Raw genomic sequence first — 20,438 nt, 5'->3', positions numbered from 1 at the left:
TAAGTTTTGAGGGGCGTTCATACTGCTTTTTCCTGTTAAATCATTAAATACTCAAAAAGGGAAAGCACACCCTACTTGCAAGCATGTTTTTCTAAATGTGTATTTTAATAAAATTTCATAAACAATATTAGTAAATATGATTAAACAGATGGTCATAAGTTATTCAGCACAGAGAACCTAATTTAATTCATAGGCAATAACTAAATAGAAATGGCCACCCCTCAGGGGCAAAACATCAGATTATTTGGATAGCAGTTGCAAGAAAAAATTGTCTGAACACAGCATTGATCAAATATGGGATTCTCACAAATCAAAAAAGTATCTAAAGTATCTAATGTATCCTATGCACTAGATACATGTCTTAATGTACCCAAGTATTTCATATTTGCTGAACTTTTAGACTACACCATAAATCCTGTACTTATTGTACCTATACAAACCATTACTTTCTCAGAGTTTTTTTTACAGGTTTGGAAAACAATCTGGAATGAGTCCTGTCTTTGTAAACCTATGAGCCTGAGTCATTAAGGAACTTATCTGGCTGTTTTGAGCATATCCTCTGCAAAATCAGTCTGTACAAGCACATAAGTGGCTGGCTTGGGAGTGAAAAAAAGACTGCAGCATACGATTTAGGGGAGTGATCGGTATGGGGAATGGTCGGATTTATGTAGAAAATATACAGTAAGGGCGTTCCCGTGCAGGGATGTCTAAGTCAGTCATTTCTGTCGTAATTCCTGCTCCAGTTAGGGATTTAAGTGTTGCGCCGGCACTACAACCAGCAGCACATGACAGTGTTTAATATATAAATATTAAAAACAAAGTGCCCCCCCACGTCCCAATCAGATTAATCCTTGTGCTGCTAGTCTAGTGCTTGTAGTAGCAAAATCAGGGGGACAAAAAGCGTGGGTTCCCCTCTATTTTACTACAACCAGCACTAAGCTTAGCCAGCCAGGATAGGTGGCACTATAGCAGGGGAACCCACAGCGTGGAGTCCCCCTGCCATAATGACAAACCAGCCTCAGGCTAGGGATACCCACCCCATGCTGAAAGCACTAGGGCTCTTCCTACACCCCTGGGCGGTGGGTGTGGGGTATTAAAAATGTTTTTTTAATAATCCAGACATCATTTTGAGTTAGTGCACTACAGATCCCAGCAAGCCCAGTTTGCCATTAACAGTATGGGCATGCTGGTGCTTGATGAACCACAAGTGCCAACATGCCTTGGCACCCATGGCCTGCTGTGACCTGTTTTGCCCCAGCAGATAGCAGCATAAGTGTTAATTTGATTGGGGGTGGGGGAGGGTACGTTGCTTTTTTATTTATTTAATCACTGTATTGTGCGGCGGATGCAATGCTGCCGCAGGAGCCTGACAGGTACCGTATCCTGCAGTGCCCTGGGTAGTAGAGCAGAGCAGAGACAAGATACACTTGTAGTCAACAAGGAACATATCTTGAAATCCGTTCCTTGTTGAATTCAGGTGTATACAGAGCCTATTTGTGTGGGGTTTTACAACAACAAAATTGTTATTAAAAGGAAATATATTATCTGCAAAAATGTGAAGAATGAATCACAAACCTGATTCACATACATAACTTAGGTAGTGCACAAAAAGGTTAAGGACAATGCCTTAGTTTGTTGATTTTGTATGTATAAATTATACAAAAATTATACAAAATACGAATCCCAAGAATCAAATATATGTTACCTTTTCCTGAACAGCAGCGGTCATGTATAAAATGCAGATACTTAAAGCAACAATCCCAAATAGAAAGTTTATTTTTTTGTTTGTTAAATAGCAAGTTAAGAATCTTATACACATGCAATCATTATCTCATTTTCAAAATTTCTCTGGAGGTCACAAAATATGGCTGCCAGTCACAAAGATACAGACTCATAGCTCTCAGTCATCTGAACATAAAGGGGGAAGAATGATGGGGAGGGATTTTAAAGTACACAAGAGCAGACAGAGGTGAGAGAGGCATTCCAAAGCTTCTCTGCTTGCTACATCATGTGCCATGTGACTGAGGTTGCAGTGATAATTACATAACACTATGCAGAATTATGAATTAAGAATAAACAAACCAATGTAAAATTGTAACTACCATGATTTTTCCTGATTCTGCCACAGTTCGTTATATTAAAAAACACACCTAATTTTTTCATGGGATTGCTACTTTACTACAAGCGCTTTGAGTAATAAGAGACAAAAGGAGCAGAAAAAAGTTGTTCCTGAGCCAAACATCTTGCATACAAATTAAGTTTCTGTATAATCAGGCCCAGATTTGTGGAAAGACACCTAATCCTGGTTCTTGGGAGGAAAAAATGCACCAGTGGCAATTCTGTTCTTATTTGAAATCTCTTCTTCAAGTGGGTGATTGGGTGCACGGTGGCATAAATGAGTGATCATTTTTAATTATTGTTAGAATATATTTATTTCTTTAATATAAAGAGGACTTTGTTAAATTTGGGGCCATAAAGTTTTCCAGCAATGGGGAAGGAGGAAGCACAACAAAATGACCCAGGGAGAGCAAAAAATAAAATACAGTTATTAGTATCAAAAAAGTTTAACAGAAAGTCTAGTTACAGTTCCTTAATTATTCAATCAGCTTTGCTCTGTCTGTCTCACATGCTAGAGTGCAGACATTGGGAAGCAGCACATCTCAATAGCAAATATCATCTGAATGTGGGTGATTATAGGGAAGTAAAACACTAGCATTTCAACTCATCATATTCTCTGTGAGAGCCGGGACCAGCGTTGCTAGGCTGCATCCCCAGCTGGTGGGTGGTGCCTTGGTGATGCCATCGGGCAACACACCAATCATGTGTCGCCCAGCCAGAGCTCTACCCCTGGTACCCGGGCGGGCATTTCAAAGAGGAGAAGGAGTGAGAACAAAGGAACAGTTTGTTGTGGGACACAGGCAGACACACAGAGAAACAGAAGCAGCAGCAGGAGCACACAGGGGAGACCCGAGAGCTAAAATGTTTTCCTGCAGAGAAAGGGAAAAAGACCAGCGAAGGAGTGTCCCAATACCAGCAGCCACAAGGGGAAAAAGAAGCCTGTACAGCCGCTCCACTGGGGAGAGCAGCAGCAGCAGAGCTCTCAGCGACCAGGAAGGATCTCAGCGACCAGGAAGGAACAGGTAAGTGCTCTTTGTCTGTGTGTGTGACCCAGTATAGTTCCAGGCCTCCACCTCTAGCTCCCATCCCCAGCCTCCTAACCCTTTGGCTGGCCGTCCCTAGTCTCCTCTTCCTTAAGCTTAGTCCTAGGCTGGATCCACAGCCACTGCCGCTAGGCCTGATCCACAACCACTGCCTCTAGGCGGAATCCACAGCCACTGCCCCTAGGCTTGATCTACAGCTACTGCCCCTTGGCCTGAGTCACTACCCCTAGGCCACAGCCACAGCCCCTAGGTCTTGCTAGGTTCCCCTGCCTGTACCACCTACCCCAGGAACATCTTAGTAGGCCACCCCCAGTCTAACACTCATAGTGGGTGTGTCTTTTCGTATTGATTAGTGTTTATGCACCATATTGCGAATGTATACCTTACCCCCTCCCTCCCTCTATCTATCGATTGTCCTCTTTGTTGTATCATTGTTGTGCTGTGTATCTCTTAATGCGAATTGTGCGTGCACGATAGTTGTCAGCGTTGCTGCGCGAGCGAGTTTAGAAGCGTAGCAGCAGTTAGGATAGAGACAACCTAGGTAGCGAGACTATGCTCTGGTTACATGCAGTGGTTGGCAAACAAGGACATTGGAAGACCCCCCCCGTGAATGAGAACCCCCTGGAGCAGCAGGGACTGATGGAGTTATTGTAGTGGACCAGCTTCTGTGAGTATAGTCCGGCGAGGGTTGTTCCCTGTGGAGCACTCATCTTGCAGAACTGTCCTCCCTGTATTTCACCCCACCCCCTTTACAGCAAAACGAGTGCCTGGCATACGAGACAAGGGGCTTTGTCCCCTGATGCATTCAGGTACTCGGACACCCCCTCCCCCTTCACGCAGATACCATCGAGGAGAGGGGAGACGCTCCCGAAGATGACCAGAGACCGATGCAGTGCGTAGGGTAAGTGTGAGCTCCTATCCCGTCCCAGGACCCCATCCATATCTCCATCCCTTACAGCTCTATCAACTATAAATTCAAAATATACAATGGTGACTTAAATGTAACCTGTTCTGTATTTTGTTCTTCACTAACAATTTGTGTGTTAAACATCAACTGGAGCTTGTGAAGCAGTTTCCCACAGTGAAATAACTTTACATGTAGAAAAATGTTTAAATGAAACCATACATCTCTGTTATTACATGTGATCATATTTAGCATGCACGTCTGTCTCTTTTCTTGGTCCTGCCCTTTCAAATCTCATAAAACAAACTAATCCAGTGTTGACTTCTTAAGGCGGTCATCTTGACATCTTGACGTAGTTTCCGAAAAAAATACAAAACAAAGAGTAACTTTGGAATGTATTTCCCACAGTATACCAGTATCCATATATCTACCATGTTTTTTAATAAATATATTTTAAGCTGACAAAACAGGACATATATTCCTTTAAACAAACAAATATTGAGAAATGCTTGTCTAATGAATCAGTCATTTTGGTGCATGTGAACTTTCCTTGCTCCATAGACAGTGAAAGGTTAAATGAATAAAGAGCTGCTAAAACAACAAATGTTAAACAATGAATCCTTTTTATGTTAATAATTTGGCTGGAATGACAGAAAAGTCAACTATGAACTGACTGGGATATCATTTTAACAAGCAACATTGTAATCCATATTCTCATTGGCTGTGAACAATGTTTAATTCAGTAAGAAAAAAAAATATAAGAGAAAATGGGGGTAACATATGAACCGCAAAAAATGTGGGTGCGGAGCACATTTTAGATGGAACTGCGCCTATTTTAGCACACACATTTATGTTAACCATCCCACATTAAAGGTATGTTTGAGTAGATTCACTAAAGAGGAGCTATTCTTGCATGCTAGATTTAGATGCAAGCAGAAGTTCCCCAGGATTAGGGAAATGATCTCCTCAGAGCAGGAGCAAAGAAGGTAAGAAGGTAAACAGATAGTAACGTAAGACATTTTGCAGACGTTCATTCCTGGCTGAAATATTTCTGCCTGTATAAGTTAAACCTCACCTCAAAGTACTGCCTATGATCTTTTTGGGACAACCTTAGACTAATTTTGAACTATTAACATTTTCTCTTACAATACTGCTTGCTTACAGTAACAGTAATAGGAAATTGAGTATACTTTTATTTTAAAGCAACCATCCAACAACAAAATGAGGTGAATTTTTTAACATAAATTACTGTGGAAAGCTAAAAGAAGAATATCAATATTTATCATTTTTCCTTGGTTTGTATCTTCAGGCTGCTGTTAATGATTTATAAATCGGCACAGTGTCATGGACTACCATGGCAACCATGATGTAGTGAGGCTGTTGAAAAAACCTCTGAGCTCTGTCTGTACTGTAAAATAATCCCCCTCCTCTCTCCCTTTTGCCTTCACAGGACAATTTGAGAGATGTGACCCTGTGTGTTACTGGCAGCCATATTTGTATCCTCCAGAGAGAGTTTGAAAAGGAAATAATGATTTTAGGTCAGGGGTGGGCAAACCTGTCCTCAAGGGCCATATCCAGTTCATGTTTTTAGGATTTCTTTAATCATGTACAGCTGAGTTAATCTATTTGGCTGGGTCAGTAATTATCCCACCTGTTTCTACAGACAGAAATCCTAAAAACATGAACTGGATATGGCCCTTGAGGACAGGTTTGCCCACCCCTGTTTTAGGTGGACAGCTAAAACATTGGCTATCAAATGCATGCTTAAAAAGTACTTAACTTGCTATTTAAAGAAAAAAATTAACTTTATATGTGAGATTGCTGCCTTAAGTATCAAATTTTCATTTTTAAAATGTTATGCAGAATGGTTTATGTTTGACTATTAATACTCTGTCTTTATTAAATGCACACACACCGCTCATTTTTTGTGGCAAAAAGGCTTTGGAGACACCAGCTAAATCGAACCTACCCCAGTATGTGCAAGATCCACATATTTAAGTTTATTAAATTATCAGTTCCTGTTAAATGAAATCTAATTTTGCAATTGTGCATGAAAAACAGGATTATTGAATATATCCCACATTTCATACAGAATGTCTGCCTATTATACTGAGCAAGAATGTGCTCATTCCACAATCAACATCATTTGGTGTGCTAAACAGTGCCAGACTCCATGAAAAAGGCACACAGTAATGGAAATATAGGCACATGGTTTCACAATACAGAAAGCATGGCTTTGATGCAGTGAGATCGCCTTTAATGTGGATGTTTTGACACTTACCATACTTTAGAGTGTAAACTCTAGTGACCAAGGCATTCTATTTAATGTAATATCCATACTTAAGGACACTTACCTAAAGTCCAGTTTTTGCTATCCAGGTGGTCGCAAAATATCTTGGAGCATGCCTGCCCTGCTTACTGCTGCACTGCCTGTCTGAAAAAAAAATGCTGTGACGGCTGGAGCAAGCGGAATGAGACAGACATTACTGGAATCTCCTCGCTCCTGCCAAAACAGCCATTTATTCAGACAGGTGGTGTGTTGACCACTAACAATATACTCCCAGTAGGATCCACCGAATAGCATTAACAATGAAACCCTCTTAAGCAACTTTTTGGGATTGGGTTTTGTTTAGAATATTTAATTCAAAAGTGATTTTTCAATCTTTAATGTATGCTTATTAAAGGAAAAATGTCCACAAGTTTTTTAGCCTCAAACCTTGAAGGCTATACGCAGACACTGATTAACCTAAATCTTTGTCACAACTATGAGTAATGCTTCCGACGCCTGCAAAGAAGTGATGGTCTTTGTGGCGAGACACCCAGAGGTCATGGCCCACAGAATGACCTGCTATGCAACAATCAACACGTCATGGACCTGAAGATTGAAGACAAGACACAATCTAGGTTGCAGATGGGAGGACAGTTAGTATAAGTGTTGGGACAGAAAACAATCCAAAATTAAAATGTTGCAGGTAGTCATGGAGGATCAAATGCAAGCTGACATATTACAATCTGTTTTATTCTCCTGAAACATGACTGACAAGCAAATCAATGTTCAATAGATTATTTCATATGACAAAACAGGTCCTAACTGTATGATGTCATTAAAACATAACATCAATACTGTACATTCTTTTCTGATTGGCAAGAGGCTGTAAATTTAAGGAATGGAGCAGAGTTGTTTGGATTCTATAACTACCTGATCCAAGCTGATTAATTTGTATCACTTTGTTCATGTGATACTAATATAAATGGCATGTATACCATATTATAAAATTACACCTATAAGGATATTTTAAATAATTCAGGTTATGACATTATACCTAGGCTCCTTTCTTACTTCATATGACAAAACTACCTGTAATCCTATTGGAAACTACAAAACTCCTGAACATATGCTAGATTTATATTTGCCTTTTTTGGATTTTCAGTATTTACAGAAATATTTAAAATCATTTGCCTGTTAATTATATTTTATGCAGTATAATAATTTGCATTACCTATTTTAGAAACAGTAACAGCTAAAATGAGTTAAAGAAAAAAAATCCAAATGTTCATACAACTAAGAATAATTTATGTTGCTATGTAAATAAACAAAGGCCCACCATTTATCATTCTGTTTTTTAAAACACATTTGCTATGTGATAAATCTGGTGCAGCAGAGATGCATTTTTTTGGAACAGACGAGACTGGAAATGGCGCCAAGTCTCCTGGTTACACTTGTTGATTGGTATAAAACAATTGCTACTTCAGAAATAGAGCTATCATTACAGAACTAAGTTGTTTAATTACTACATGCTTAGATTTATCAATCACTATTGACCATGTAAAGCTATGATTCTGAAGTCTAGAAAAGAGCCAAACAATGTCTTTTAGAGTAAACAATTTCAAGGGCAGGAATAGTGCACAGAGGGATAACTGGGTAAAGAAACACTGATGAAGAATTTTCTTAGGTTGTGAACCTGCTCAGATTCCACATTTCCAGTAAACTGAACTGTCAGCATAGTGTTATTCTAAAAATGAAGCCCAACCCATGGCCTTTGGTATGTTGATATTGAGCTCTAAACGTCGTTTAACTCTGCTGAAGACCTCCAGAGACAGCTTGGGTGTCATTTGTTTACCCGGCTACCTCCACAGTGGCAGTGTTTTGAACAAGTCATGCCTCAAACTAAATATGAGGAAACTTAATTTGAACTAACGCTTCAGTACTACATGATAATGAGCCTGTCTTGATGGATTAACCTGCACAATTCAGACACATTACCATTTATGTAGAATTACCAGTACATATGACGCTAAAATCTGCCTTTCATAAAGTAGATCTACATTCCACAAACTACTTCCATGCGTACTAAAGATTGAAAACTCTAAAAACTGACAGGCAGAGCATTTCTGGCGGCACGTTTCTGTCCATTGTTATGGTAATCCTTGCTTCATTTTTAAAGGTGCACTATACCTTAAATCCAAGCTGACTACTAATAACATTTGTATTTGTATATTTGAGGGGGAGGAGTAAAAGTTGCATGCAAATACATTCACCTGGCTTAATTTTCCACTTCACAGAAAATTAGCAGTACTGAGATTGTACCTGTATTTTGGGCTCTCCACAAAAGTTTAAATGGATGCTACAAAGAGCATCCCATGCTAAATATGGGAACAGACCTGTTGTGGAACTCAAGTCATTTTGTCCAGTGAAAATGACTATTGGCTTCTCCGTACAGCATGAAATGCACTTAAATGTGTAAACTATCCACCAATGTTTCTCAATTCAATAATCTTGCAAACTGAATTCTTGATTTTGCACTGCTCTACAAAAGTATGTGTACTGCTGCTGGCTGCATGTTTCTTCAATGCGTGTCAATCCAGATGTTGTTAAATTCACCTGTTTTGGCTTGTTGGCACTAGAATGAAGTGGTGGAAGCTACTAGTAGAACTAGACTAGTAGAGACTAGTAGAACAGTCTCAAATTAAGACTCACTAAAAACAGTATTAGAATCTTCCTTAAGAACACGAACAGTTTTTCTTTTAAACACATTTTATAAATACAGAAAAACCTGAAACAAACTGTTGACAAATTATTTCATCAATTTTCTACTTTTAATCAATTCATTTTATTAGAAATATATTCAAATTTGGGAACATATTCGACAGCTAACTTCACAATGAAATGTATAAATCAATTGTCCTTGCCTAAAGTAAACAGACTCTTCCCTTAATCCGCCTATACTGCCATTTAACAATTGTATGGCTGCTATGGCAACAGTATGGTCAGTGGAACTATCAGCTAATCTTTCTTTAGAGCAAGAATAATATTGAGCTATCTGCATGGGTTATTTATAGAAAAATAAAGTGAAAATGAATCACACTGACATATCTCTTTGAAAGATAACTCCAGCCAAACTATTATTTGTACCTAACATCCCCCCACTCACTAGTCAAGAGCTTCTTCATGGTTCATGGACATCAGGAAGAACTCAAGCCTGTCAGTGCTCCAATGCTTCTTTCCCATTTCAAATTAAAACAGTGCTGTTGAAGTTTCTAACATATGAACTGGTTGAACAGAGCTGTTGTCATGGTTATGGTTCTCATAATTCTATTGCCATTGAAGTAGGATCCTCTAGCAGGAAAGACAATTTTAATATCTTTAAAACCGCATCAATGGGTTGCAAAAGAATGGAAGGAAAGTCCTACATTCCAAACCCAATGTCATTTGTGGGTGGAGGAAAACCATTTTTTTTTACTCCCAATCTAATAAAACCATATGCTAAAAAAGATCTTGGTGTACCTAGGAAGGTCTTCAATTACCACCTAAGCTATGAAAGTCATTTAATAGAAAGCTCCTTCAGCATATACCCTAATAAAATGGAAAATCTTTTACGCAATGCCATACAACTTGTTCCCTTACATTTTGATATGGTCATCAAGGTGGAATGCTTCCTGCATAAAGTTGTATGCCAAAGATAGGACTAGCTTTCCCATGAATTGTAAGATTGTAAGATATGGCATGAATACCACTTAAAAAATTTAGAAAAATGTGCCCAATGAATTATTTCTCCATGTTGTTTTACAATACATACTGCTATAAAATACTTGTTTAATACAAAGATACAGTGAAGATATTTTTAAACTGTGTAAACACATTTTTGTAGATAGTTTGCTGCACAACATTTGGACAAGCCTGTGAAATACTGGGAAAATATAGTGTAGTCAGATGAAAGCAAAATTGAACTCTTTGGATGCCATAATACACATCATGTTTGAAGGAGAAATGCCACTGCACATCACCCCAAAAACACCATAAAAACAGAGAAGTTTGGAGGTGAGAACATCATGGTGTGGGGCTGTTTTTCTGCACAAGGTACTGGCATACTGATATGATTTAAGGAAGGATGAATTAAAATGTACCGAGACATTCTTGATAAAAAATCTGCTGCCATCTACCAGGATGCTGAAGATGAAACGAGGGTGGACATTTCAGCAAGACAATGATCCCAAAACACATAGCCAAGGACACTCTCAATTGATTTCAGAGAAAGAAAATAAAGCTGATAGAAGTCCCAGCCAATCACCTGATTTGAATCCAAATGAAAATTTATGGAAAGAACTAAAGATCAGAGTTCATAGAAGAAGCCCACGGAACCTTCAAGATTTGAAGACTATTTGTGTTGAAGAATTCGCAAAATCACACTTGAAGAATGCATGCGACTAGTTTCTCCATACAGGAGGCATCTTGAGGTTGTCATTACCAACAAAGTCTTTTGTACAAAGTATTAAATACATTTCAGGAAGCGTGTTCAAAACCTTTTCCCTGTGTCATTTCACATAACTTAATTTATGGACATCTATGGTTTGATTTCTGTGCATGTGTGGATTGCAAGGGTTGTTGCTGACATTTGGTGTAAATTTCATTACAATAGCCACATTAAATGTATATTTACTGAGAAGAATGTTGCTTTTTTCAATACTTATTTCACCCGCTGTATGTATGCATGTATGTATATATATATACACACACATATATATATATACACACACATATATATATATATACACACATATATATATATATACACACATATATATATATATATACACATATATATATATATATATATACACACATATATATATATATATATATATACACACATATATATATATACACACATATATATATATATACACATATATATATATATATATATATATATATATATATATATATATATATATATATATATATATATATATATATATATTGTGGCAAGAGCCCACTACTGCAGAAGCACACGCAAACAACGTCTTCCTTTTTATGTAGCTTTATTGTCAGGATGGTAAATGTTTCGACACCGTATACTTTCACAGCAATTATGGAGACCCTAAACGCTAGCTATACATAGACCAGCTCTCTCTCAGGACCAGCCAGCTTTCCCAGCATTGGTCTTTGTGAACAAATGACACAAACAAGCTTTTATACATGATACTCCTGCCCCAGCCTTAGCATGATGGACCGGTGACACACCCACCTTCTCTTTAAGAAAAAACGCCAATCACTGGCTCTGTTTCAACTAACAGACACACCCTGTCTGTTTGCTGAGAGGAAGCAGCTTTTAAATCATGTAAGTTAACCAACTTTAAACTACACATAAGTCTTTACTTGGTTTAACCTGAATCTAGGTGCATAACTGCGCCAATGTCTTACTCTGCTTGTATGCTTTCTCTACATCTTGTCAGGTAAATGCCTCCCTTTGTTACATATCCTTCCCCCTAGCGTCTCCAAGTAGGGGGACGCTGACTTCGCGAGGAGCGCATATTTTCGTGACAATGCATCTGCATTCTTGTGCAGAATCCCAGGTCTATGTTCTACTGAAAACTTGAAAGGTTGCAGTGCCAAGAACCAGCGGGTTACCTTGGCATTTACCTCCCGGTTGTTCTGCATTCATCTCAATGGTGCATGATCTGTTATTAAGGTGAACTCTCTGCCTAGGAGATAATAGCGCAGAGCTTCTGTAGCCCATTTTATGGCGAAACATTCTTTCTCTACAGTGGCATATTTTTGTTCCCTTGGAAGTAATTTACGACTTAGGTACAGGACAGGATTTTCTACTCCATTCTTCTCCTGTGACAAGACTGCACCTAAGCCAACACCAGAAGCATCAGTTTGGAGAAAAAACCTCCGGGTAAAATCCGGTGCTTGTAGAACTGGAGAGGAACAAAGAGCTAACCGAAGATCAGACCAGGCTGTTTCTGCAGAGTCAGACCAGGTTAATCTACCCGGACAACTTTTTTTTAATATGTCCGTAAGTGGAGCAGCTCTAGTGGCGAAGTGGCTTACAAACCGCCTGTAGTAACCTACTAAGCCTAAAAAGGTTCTTAACTGCGACTTTTTTTTCTGGTCTTGCCCAATTTTTGACTGCCTCCACTTTGTCTAGCTGGTGTTTTACACGCCATCAACCAACAACATACCCCAAACATTTGGCTTCTCTCATGGCTATGGCACATTTCTCTGGGTTAGCTGTTAACCCTGCTGACCTTAATGAAGCTAAGACCGCCTCAACTTTGGCTAAATGTGATCGCCAGTCTGGGGTATAAATCACTATATCGTCCAAGTAAGCGGCTGCATAAGCTGTGTGAGGTCGTAGCAATTTATTCATGGCCCTTTGGAAGGTGGCAGGTGCCCCATGCAACCCAAAGGGTAGGACTTTATATTGATAGAGACCATCAGGGGTGGAAAATGCAGTCTTTGGCTTGGCCGTGGAAGTCAGGGGAACTTGCCAATAACCCTTTGTTAGATCAAGAGTTGTCAAATAGTTGCTACCAGCAAGATTTTCCACCAGTTCATCCACACGTGGCATCGCATAGGCATCAAACTGCGACATACTGTTTAGGCGCCTAAAGTCATTGCAGAACCTAATTGTCCCATTGGGTTTCGGAACAAGAACAATGGGACTATTCCACTCACTAGTGGACTCTTCAATCACGTCTAACTGGAGCATCTTCTTGATCTCCTTTCTCATGTCCACCCGTTTGACTTCTGGAATACGATACGGCTTCTGCTTTACAATGACTCCTGGCGGAGTGACAATGTCGTGCTCGATTAAGGTAGTGTGCCCAGAGAGGGAAGAGAAGACATCCCTGTTCCGGCGAATCATTTCTTCAGTCTGTTGTCTCTGCTTAACGGACAATGCTGGCTCTGTGGGCACTTCAGACTTTTCAATGGCAGTACTCACTACCTGAGGAGAGGTTTCCTCATCATGCCAGGGTTTAAGGAGGTTAACATGATATATTTGCTCCTCCCTTCTCCTACCTAACTGGCGGACTCTGTAATTGACAGGACCGACAGCCTCTAGAACTTCCTATGGACACTGCCAATGGGCGAAAAGTTTGCTTTCCTGGGTAGGAACCAGGACTAGGACCTTGTCCCCAGGCTTGAAAGATCGAACAACAGCACTTTTGTCATAACTTTTCTTCTGTCGTTCCTGAGCCTCTTTTGCATGTTGCTGCAAAATGGGCCCTATCTTTCCTAGCCTATCATACATTTGGGACACAAATTGTACCAGATTTGGCTCCCTGGGACCTTGCTGCTCCCACCCTTCTTTTAACATATCCAAGATACCCTTGGACTGTCTCCCAAACAATAACTCAAATGGACTAAACCCTGTTTACGCTTGAGGTACCTCACGGATGGCAAACATCAAGTAGGGAATAAGAGTGTCCCAATCTTTTTTCTCTTGAGCCACTGCTTTCCTGAGCATGTGCTTTAATGTGCGGTTAAAGCGTTCCACCAAGCCGTCTGTTTGTGGATGGTACACAGAGGTATGAAGCGCCGTAACCCCTAGCAACTGGCACATGTCCTTCATCAATTTGGACATGAAGGGAGTACCCTGGTCTGTGAGAATTTCTTTGGGTATTCCCAAGCGTGTAAACATCAATTCAAGTTCTCTAGCTATGGTGCTGGACTTTGTTTCATAGGGGAATTGCTTCAGGATACATGGTTGCATAGTCAAGCACCACTAGTATATATTGGTGCCCCCGTGCGGATTTTTCCAGTGGCCCCACAAGGTCCATGGCTATCCGTTCAAAAGGAACTTGTACTATTGGTATTGGAATGAGAGGTGCCCTGTACATGGGTTTGGGACAGGCTCTCTGACAAATGGGACAGGACCGGCAATACTTTTTCACTGCCATGTGTTCCCCGGGCCAGTAAAACCTAAGCAGAACTCGTTGCCGTGTTTTATCCTCCCCTAGATGTCCCCCACAAACATGTGTGTGTGCTGCTTTTAACACTAGGGGTACATGGACCTGAGGAACTATTAATTGTTCTACTTTTTCACCCTGTACAATAGCAACTCTATACAGAAAATTATTTTTGACAATAAAATATGGTATACCTTCTGCAGGCTGGGCGGCTTTCGCTACCCCATTTACCTCAGTCACACTTTTAAAGGCATGTTCCAAAGTGGCATCATTAAGTTGGTCCCGAGCAAAGTCCTGCAGAGGAAACAAAATTGGTATTGCGGACCAGTCCGTATCCTCACTGACAGGCGGGGTGGGCTCATCTGCGACATCACCGACCAACGCTTGTTTGGACTGTCCATGTTTCCCTGCAGGTGGATGCTTTTGTGGAACTCCTGCTGTGACTCCCAGGATGGCATTCCGGTTTGGCGGTTCCCAAAGATCGATGTCCAGATGTTGTGGATTCTTAAGCGGTTCCATTAAGACCGGACTTCCGACCGTTGCATCAGTTGCCGGCATGTCCGGCCGGATCCGCTCACCGAGGACCTCATTAAACAGTGGGAAGTCTCGCCCTAAAATGAGTGGATATGGGAGTTTAGCTGCTATGGCAGCTACCACCATAACGGTTTTGTCTTTGAGTGTGACTGGTAGTATTGTTCTTTCATACTCCTCTGTCGTGCCATGTACGCAAAGAACCTTCACCTTGGGCAACCGAGAAGTTATTGTTTCGGGTAAGGCGGAGCTGGAAACCAATGAAAGTTCACTCCCCAAGTCAACCAAGGCCAGAACAAGGTTTTGGTTGATTAGCACAGTCACCCGGAACAAACAAGGACTTCCTGATGTGGGATTCATGGTAAAACAGCTTGGAAAAGCAGGCCCAATATGTGCCAAGGAACAGTCCATGGTTCCTGTAGTTTAGGACACTCTGCCTTAAAGTGGCCTGGCTCACCACATTCAAAACACTTCAAATTAGACAGCTTTGCACCTGGCCCTCTGTCCGTAGCAGTTTTGACATTGGGCCCTGTAGCAAGGATTGTCAAACCTGGCTTTTGGCGTGGCTTTGGCACGAATGCAGGTTCTTTAGTCATTTGCTGTAGTGCACAAAACCTTTCTACCACGGTGGCAAGCTCTTCATAAATTTGTGGGTCTGATTGCAGAACCCACCTTTGAAAAACGTGGTTCAGCCCCCGAATGCAGTGATCTATCGCAAGAACTTCAATAATCCGAGAAGGCGAATTCTCCTCAGGCTGCAGCCATTTCTTTAAAATTTTAGAAAGCTCAGCCACTTGCGCTCTGACCGTTTTTTCTTTATCATAGCGCCATTGGTGATAGCGCTGGGCTTGGCCTGGCCCGGAAATTCCAATGCGAGCCAATTTCTCAGACTTTAGGCACAAATAATCAGAGGCCCGTTCCTCATCTAAATCCATATAAGCTCACTGAGCTTCACCAGTCAGATATGGCGCCAGCCTCTCAGACCAATCTTTAGGAGGCCATTTTGCCCTTTTTGTTCCCAGTACTTCCTCCATGTTGACGTTTGTGCGAGTTGGGTAGCAGAAACATGCTTCTCAGAGTATTCCACTCCTGACTCCACTTGTGGCAAGAGCCCGCTACTGCTGAAGCACACGCGAACCACTTCTTTTTATGCAGCTTTATTGTCAGGATGGTTTAAAATGTATTTGACACCATATGAATTTCACAATAGATATGGAGACCCTAAACGCTAGGTAGACATAGACAATCTCTCTCAAGACCAGCCAGCTTCTCCAGCGTTGGTCTCAGTGAACAAATGATACAAACAAGCTTTTATACCTGATACTCCTCCCCCAGACTTAGCTTGATGGACAGGTGACACACCCACCTTCTCTTTAAGAGGAAACGCCCATCACTGGCTCTGATTGCACTAACAGACACACCCTGTCTGTTAGCTGAGAGGAAGGAGCTTTTAAATCATGTAAGTTAACCAAACTTTAAACTATACATAAGTCTTTACCTGGTTTAACCTCAATCTAGGTGCATAACTGCGCCAATGTCTTACTCTGCTTGTATGCTTTCTCTGCATCTTGTCAGGTAAATGCCTCCCTTTGTTACAATATATATATATACTTATACACACATATATAAATATATATATATATATATATATATATATATATATATATATATATAGATAGATATATATATATATATATATATATATATATATATATATATAGGTCAATTATAACAAAATATTACAATCAATTAGCCAAAACAACTAAGAAGCCTTAATTGTAAATATTTAACCTTAAACGTTCTAGAAATAGTAGTTATGTACAGTGGATGATAGTTGGGGAGACAGGCCTATACCCTCAGACGTTTAGGTTTTAAATACTGTTGTGCTGGAAGTAGAGGGAGGTGTATTTGGTACTGTATGTGGTATTTGGTGCTATATGTGTGAAATATGCTTGTGTTGTGGACTTTATATATGTTGAGGCGGGACTATAGATGCATCACTGTGATATGGATATGAGTATGGTGCCAATGTAGCAATAAGTGGTGGAATGGGTGCAAGTGTAATTGATTTATGTAGCCAGGTGCCACACTTTTTATAAAATCCAACTGTGCCTCCATCTTCTTGTGGCTATCACTGTGGTTAGGTGTAGATAGATCACAAAGCTCTGGATGCTGCACCACCTCCTGGATTAGCATTGTTGCATTGCTATTGGTTATTACTTTTACAGAATGCTGAATGCTCTTTATAGCTGTGCTCACCACTCCTGTCTGTCCTTTCTCAATGCTCAAAGCACCATCATCAGTTCTGTATGGCAATGACACAGGAAGTTGTTCTGACAACAGGTCAAACACTTTCTATATGCCTGATGAACATTTTGGCAAGTAAGTAAGTGTTGCTGTAGAACTCCATTGGAAATTTACATGCGCTGATTGCCTATGAATGCTGCATGTAAAGTTGAAATTGATACAAACAAAAAAAAGCAAAAGATTTTGAAAAAGTGTGTGTGTCCATTTACTGACATTATTTTTGGACTATTAGTGCCAAAGAACATTTGCTAGGTTTTCAGTATGAACATTAAGGGGGGAATTCAATTGGCCGCGTTAATGTGAAAAGTAACGCGGCCTGCGAACTATTACCGTTATTATGGTAATAGTGCACTTAAATACCGTTATTACGGTAATAGTGCACTTAAATACCGTTATTACGGTAGATTCAATCCCGGCTTTTTGCTCGCAACGCCAGGTTAAATTTATCGTAATAACGGTAATAGATTTAACGCTGTGCTAATTCGGGGGAATTGAATTCCCCTTTAAAAGCTTAAAATTTACACCCTTGTATAAACGGCCTATAGGAGCACTTTTATAAAGTACCATAGGCATCATATATGGTTTTTAATTTGTTGTGTAAAATTGTATTTAACTTAGTAATTTAAATCATTATAGAAATAGTTTGATACTTAATTTAGATATGATGCCCCTCCTTTTTGTTATGTATTATATGTAGAGTTTATACACAGATAAAAGCTCTCTAGAACTAGCATAGTGTATTATACGCCAATGAACACAATTTGCACTTAATTTAACATAAGCCCCTGAGTGTCTTACATGATAACATCTTATCTTCCAAAAATCCTAAAACTTGACCAAACCCAAACTGGACATATTTATTGTAATAGTATCCAGTGATTCTACCACATATGTGACTCCTCCCATAGAAACTTGAAAAGCATTGTGTTCATTTATGAGAACTATATTGCGTAAAAAAACAACATTAAAATGTCTTGTAAACAAGCAAAAATAGTATTATTTTGTTATTTTCTCCATATATGCGCAGCGCATAAATAACAATTGCAGAAGATAACTTTTTCTCTGTACGTTTATAATCTATGAAACTTTGCGTATTTGTCAGTATGACTTCCATTTATGTACAAGTACTTATAGATATGGTGCATACATTGCACAACAGCCAATCTGTTTCTGTACACGCAGCTTCCTGATGAGAACATCTGCTTCCTATATTCAGTGAGCTTGCACACATATCACATTCTTCTAACCGCTTCTGCCTTTTGGTCTTTCTAACATGGCACCAGACAACTGTATTCTCTTATGCAATATTCACAATTTTAAACACATGATAATAAAGTAAATAATTATTTTCAGTATTTTATTCCTTTGAATTTTAGATACAGATATTCCAGACACCACTGACAGTATTGACATGCAAATCATATATCTATCTTGGTTCCTTGTTCAGGATATTCATGATTTAATTTTTCTTCCCCTTTCTTAGGTGAACTCTTCCAGCTACTTGGGGAATTTTTACGTAAGAAATCTAGCAATTTTCACTTCTGGTGCATTACTTTCCCCCATAAGACACAATTACAGCTTTTTCATTATCTACTCGGGGCATGTTTGACAAAATGTTAATAGGGGGAGAGTGGGGGCTACCAACATGGGACTCTCCATAGAACAATTTGGATATTCATAGCTGTTTTATCTCATCCTGAAGCTTTAATTCGGAGGGACAATTATACTATAATTCAATACTCTGGTTTTCTTTATGCAGCTATTCTAGTCTCTTGATCAGTTCTCACAACTTTGGAGCTAACAAGTATCTTCATCTTCAATTGGAAAGTCTACCATGCCCATTTTCTTATTATGAAAAGTGGAGTGGAACATATACAACAACTCCATGGAGCTCTTCCCAGCCACACAGATGCAGTATACCTGGAAAATGTGTTATATACATAGTGGAAACACCTGCTCCAATTCATTCAAGAAGCTGCACAAAATTCTGAATCTCCTTAAGTTTCATTTTTTTGTTCCGACTCAATCTAATCCAGTCACTGGCTGCCAGAATAACATTTTCTATATTAAATTATTTTTACTTTCATCTTCCTTGGGCCTAGGCCCACTGCTGAGTTAATTCTTAGGTACTAAGTTTTGTTTATGAACATGGTGCAAAATTGCAAATGGACAGCTACCAATAAAAACAAAGAGCAATAACATTTGATCGCTCCAGGTCAAGTTAAACTAACTAAAGAAAATATCTAATTAGATGCTATACATTTATACTTTTGCACTATGTTAGTAGATTTCCATCATTGTTTTTCCTTTAGACTCTCAATCAAACTTTTAGTTGTATATGGAAATGTATAGCTATTTGTAATATGGAAGTTGCAGTCACCTGCTAGTTTTCAAGTGAATTTGTGAATCTTCAGAATGGTAGGAGAGAACCTGGGACAAAGAGTATAAAGCTTAGTCTTAGATCCTAATTGGGCTCTTTTCATGGGTTCTCCTTACTGGCAACAGCAATGACAGAAACTGAATTTATCCCTTCTACAGCCACACACAAATGACACAATGGTCCTTACACAAAACTAGACTCTGTTCAAAATATCAGCCATGCTGGACCTCAGTCACATGTACTATACAAGCTGATCAATATCCCTTAATACAGTGTAGCTACCTAGTCACACATGCCTGCACAAATGGGATTATATGGGAACACATAACTCTCTCACATTCAGGTAGAATTCTATATAGACAGGAATCAACTTAGTTACCTTTCCTATCACAAACAAAACGGTATTCTAACTACTGTAGGTATTGTCACTAAAAAAATACCTCTACCCTATTATGACACATCTTAAAGATTACTTGTGACATTTGAACTAATAATATATTGATATGACTTAAAATATGCTCACTTTTCAGCTTTCATTTTTCAAAAGGTATTTTGATTGGCAAAAAAATTGCTCTTTATGACCTGGTTTATATAGCATGCACAAACCGACAGCATTATAACTGATGAACCTGCTGTCTTTTTTTTTAGCACCAACTGAAGTATTTTGATGACACTTGCACTTTTGTGACTGCACCTTAATTAACATAGGGATGTCCCCATTGTCTTGGGTTGTATTCTACCAGATTCCTTGGAGTCATCCCAGCAGGGGACCAAGAGATGTATTGGGATGACAAGGGAGAGCCCTATAACAGCCCCTTTTGACAGACAGTGAAACTCAGAGGATTCCCTCTATCTAAGGCCACCCCTGACCCAGACCCTGGAGCATGGAAAAACTACAAGATAAAGAGGAAAGAGTGAGACACAGGGGAGGTTGTGTCTTTTTTTATTTGACCCTGGG

The 20,438-nt window shown here is 39.6% G+C and overlaps 1 protein-coding gene and 1 long non-coding RNA gene across 4 annotated transcripts in view; one reads left to right on the top strand and one right to left on the bottom strand.

The window, feature by feature from the left end:
• The window catches only part of LOC142100760 (uncharacterized), a 115,842-nt gene that overhangs the window by 79,766 nt on the left and 15,638 nt on the right, over positions 1 to 20,438 (bottom strand). The window lies entirely within an intron of this gene.
• Positions 2,887 to 7,193, top strand: LOC142101637 (uncharacterized). The gene is made up of 4 exons (XR_012679088.1): positions 2,887 to 3,140; positions 4,986 to 5,051; positions 5,516 to 5,603; positions 5,795 to 7,193. It is a non-coding gene; the product is annotated as an uncharacterized LOC142101637 (long non-coding RNA).

The sequence above is a fragment of the Mixophyes fleayi genome, chromosome 9 (assembly GCF_038048845.1).
Source record: "Mixophyes fleayi isolate aMixFle1 chromosome 9, aMixFle1.hap1, whole genome shotgun sequence".
NCBI lineage: Eukaryota > Metazoa > Chordata > Amphibia > Anura > Limnodynastidae > Mixophyes > Mixophyes fleayi.
This window is presented reverse-complemented; position numbering and strand designations above follow the sequence as displayed.